We start from the raw sequence: 4,330 nt of genomic DNA, 5'->3' as shown, positions 1-4,330 counted from the left end.
TAGACATGATTCTTTTCTCCTTTGAACATATCTCTTTTGAGGCCCTTACTATGTTATTCCCTGCATCTGGGAAATTGACTTATAATTGTGCATAGGCCATAAGCTCCTTAAAAATGAGTGGACATTCTGTGTTTACCTGAAGGAATGACTGAAACATCATTGTAGCCCCAACAGCTCCAGTAGATTTGTTTGTTGAATGTATAAATGAGTTGAGTGTATAAACGAGTGAACACATTTCCGATATTACATGAAATAAGACCAATTTTAATTGAGCTTATTTAACTTGTTTCTCTTTCTTTTGGTCATAAAAATTGACAATGTATTCAGTCCCCTGTGGCTCCTAAAGACTTCAATAAGCTGCCAAAGAACATTACTGAATTTATGATTGGATTAATGAAAAGCTTGTAGCAAAATTATCCTAGTGAGGAAATGATCCTTTTGGGAACTTCAATTTCAACTGGAAAGACAACATTAGTTTTAAATGAAATAAAAATACCTCATTGTGTTGACTTTGCACAGCTGATAAATATGCCAGAAGGAGTTTGTCCCAGAGCACCCTGCAGTAGATGCAAATAAGAAGAATCTCACCATGGCAAACTGAAGAAAATCGAGGCATGCTGTGTGACCTAAGAAAAGTTATTCGCCTTCTTGAAACCTCTATTTCTGTTTTTCACTGTGTAAATAGAGTTTCATCTCAATGATCTCCAAGTTTCACTCTAGTCAAATCTATTTATGGTTCTTTAGAACTTCCAGGATTGGAAACAGACCACTGAACAAATGTACAGACAGCTACTCTCCTTCAGTACCTTTCATTCAGTCCCACTCTTCCTTGAGGATCCTCTTTCAGTCATCCTCCTTGCCCTTGTCAGTAACCTACTGGATACATGTAAGTAGTTGTTATGTGTGTGCTGTTGAGTCAGTTCTGACTTATAGTAGGAAAGGTAAATGAAAACCTGACCAGGAAAAAAAGAACTGTATCAGCAAATAGATCACTCATCCCTCTTGCCTCCAAATATCCAAGTGGTTGAAAACGAGTGAGAATTCCAGCTACAGTCTACACCTGATGCTGCATCTCATCCCAGGGTAATCATACCACATGTCATATCAACACGATATATCCCTACATTCCAGGATCGCTGGTCACCTTCACTTATAGTACCTGTGCCATGGTTCACTATGGTTCTGAAGAACTGTCAATCCTAAATAAGAGAAGCTGTTTCCTCACACTTCATTTTCTTTTCACTACACAAGTATAAGGAGTCCATTCTGAGCTCCTTTCTGAAAACAACACAGTAAGTCTATTTTAAGCAACTTTTATCTGTCTTTATCATTGGCACTGGAGAAATAGTCTATTTTCTGTTCAAGCAGTTCAGGTCAGTAGCAGATGTGACTTTTGCATTCAGCAGACAGGGGTTTGAAATCTGCCTTCACCAAGAATTAGCTACCTGATTTTGATCAAGTTAATTCCCCTCTCAGGCCCTCAGTTTCTGTCAAATATAGATGATAATAGTGCCTTCCTCAAATGATTGATGTGTGGAATAAATAAGACGATGCTTGTATTAAAATCGTAAAACAGTGCTTCACACATAATTTAAAAATTCAATAAATGTTGGCTATTTAAGTCCTAGTGTGATGCTGTGGGTTAATGTGCTGGATTGCAAAGTTGGTTTGAACCGTAAGGTCAGCAGTTCAAGCTCACCAGTCACTCCTTGGAAACCCTATACAGGGTCACAATGGCTCAGAACCAACTCGACAGCACTTAACAACAACAACAACATTAAAGCTTTCTACATAACTGTTTGCTGTTATTATTTGCTGTGAGTCAGTTCTAGTTCAAAGCAACCCTGTACAGCATTTCTGAGACCAAAAATCTTTGTTGTTGTTGTTATGTGCCGTGGAGTCAGATCTGACACATAGTGACCCCTTACAGGGTTTCTGAGGCTGTAAATCTTCACAGGAGCTGAAAGCCTCAGCTTTCTCCCGCGGAACAGATAGTAGTTTCGAACTGCTGACCCTGAGGTTAGCAGCCCAATTCATAACCACTACACTACCAGAGCTCCTTACTGTAAGTCTTTACATGAAGAGAAAGCCTCATTTTTTCCCCACTTTCTACATAAGTATTGTTGTTGTTAAGTGCCATTAAGTATTCTGACTCATACTCACCCTGTGTAGGGTTTCTGAGGAGCGGCAGGTGGGTTTGAATTGCCAACCTTGCAATTAGCAGTACAGTGCTTATCCCACAGTGCCACACCAGGGCTCATTCTGCATAATTAAGCCTCAATAATTTTGAACAAGGTGTAATCGGTGGCAATTGGGAAATAGAGAGATGCCTATCAGAATTCATTATTACAATATTAAAATAACATTTATATTGTTGTTAAGTGCCGTCGAGTCGGTTCCGACACATAGTGACCCTGAACAGGGTTTCCGAGGCTGTAAATCTTTACAGGAGCAGAAAGCCTCATCTTTCTCCCATGGGGCAGCTGATAGTTTCGAACTGCTGACCTTGCAGTTCACAGCCCGATTCGTAACCACTACACTACCAGAGCTCCTTATATAGGGCATATAAATCCTGGTGTGGCACTGCAGAATAAAGCAAGGTCCGTTTGAACCACAAGGTGGGCAGTTCAAACTCACCAGCTGCTCCTCGGAAACCCTATACAGGGTCACTATGAGTCAGAACCTACTCTATGCGGGGTCGCTATGAGTCAGAACCAACTTGATGGCATTTAACAACAACAACAATAACAAGTACTTTACATCTATTAATTATTTAATTTCTGCAATGATCACATGAAGTAGGCTTTATTGTTATCATTAGTTCCAGTTCACAGATGAGGAAACTAAAACACAGAACAATTAGGAAACTTGCCCACAGTCACATTGTTAGTAGATGACAAAACCAGGGTACAAAGCCAGGCTGTCTGCAGTCCTAAGTGTACAATGCAAAAATGGAAAGGCACGGGAAATAAGGTTGTAACACTTCCAATCATTTGCTCTCTTCTCTTGGAGTAAGTGATCAGTAATTAAAATTAGCACATTATTCACATCTCACAGTTGTGGGCAAACTGCCGCCACTCAAAGGAGAGAGTGGCAAGAAATGTGTTGGTCTTCCCTGATGAGAAGGGAAATGTTTCTTCATCGATCTTGATTCACTGAGACTGGGTTCATCCAACCCTTCTTTCAATCAATGGAAAAATGTAACTTGGAATACACAAAAATAATGCTTTTATGGCAAATGACTCTTACCTAAACACGCAGTTACAATTTGCTCATTAAAGTGCGTACAAGATTCTTTAAAGCTCTTTCTACATGCTTCTTATTCACTTCCCTCCAAAAGTAACCAGTGCAGTTAGTGCTTGAGAGGGAGAGAAACCAAGCACACTTTCTTTTCATTCATTGAGCAATTACAACACGCCAGGTGCTAGTCTAAAAGCTTTACAACCATCATGCCTCTTAATTCTCAGTACAGCCCAAAAGGTTTAGTCTTACTATCATCCCCATTTCACAAATTGAAAAACCAGGGGTTTGAAAAGTTCAGTTCTTACCTAAGAGTGTATTAGTTAGGAAGTGGCAAGAGGGACTCCTGTCTTCCCTCGGTTGCGTGCTTTTGAAACCCTCACTCTGGCCATCCTCTAGCTATCCTCTCACTGGGCAAGGAATCTATAGGGTCAAGGGAAGGTGCCCACCCCAAACCTGGGCATCCTCCACCCTGTTTCTACACCAAACACAGACTAGCTGGGATACCAGAATTTCCTGCCCAAAGGACTCCAAACGCACTTCCAAGGCTTGACTAGGTCTCTTCCCTGTGTCAAAGGCAAATGGTACGCCTGACCTAAGCCATGATATTTTTAATAACCTCATATGCATGTGAAAACTGGACAGTGAATAAAGAAGACCGTAGACAAATTGGTGCATTTGCATTATGGTGTTGGAGGAGAATATTAAAAGTATCATGAGCTGCCAAAAGAACAAACAGATCTGTGTTGGAAGTACAGCCAGAGTGCTCCTTGGAGGCCAGGATGTCCAAATTTCATCTCTCATATTGTCAGGAGGGACTAGTCACTGGAGAAGGATATCACGTTTGGAAAGGAAAAAGATGAAAACCCCCAGCAAGATGGATTGGCAACAAGTGGTCGGGCCCCCTTAATGCAAACCCCCTTCCAAGACTCAACGGAAATATGTGATCTGATTGGTGACCACATGCATGGCCGATAGGGGGAAGTGGGGTAAAAGCAGCAATGAAGCGACAAGCTAAGCCCTACAATGTTCGGTGGGCTTCTGTGGACCCAGATGGGGACCTGGTTGGCCAGCAGTGTGGGGAGACCTG

Source organism: Chrysochloris asiatica, unplaced genomic scaffold, assembly GCF_000296735.1.
Source record: "Chrysochloris asiatica unplaced genomic scaffold, ChrAsi1.0 scaffold00295, whole genome shotgun sequence".
Lineage (NCBI taxonomy): Eukaryota > Metazoa > Chordata > Mammalia > Afrosoricida > Chrysochloridae > Chrysochloris > Chrysochloris asiatica.
Note: the sequence above shows the minus strand (reverse complement) of the source record.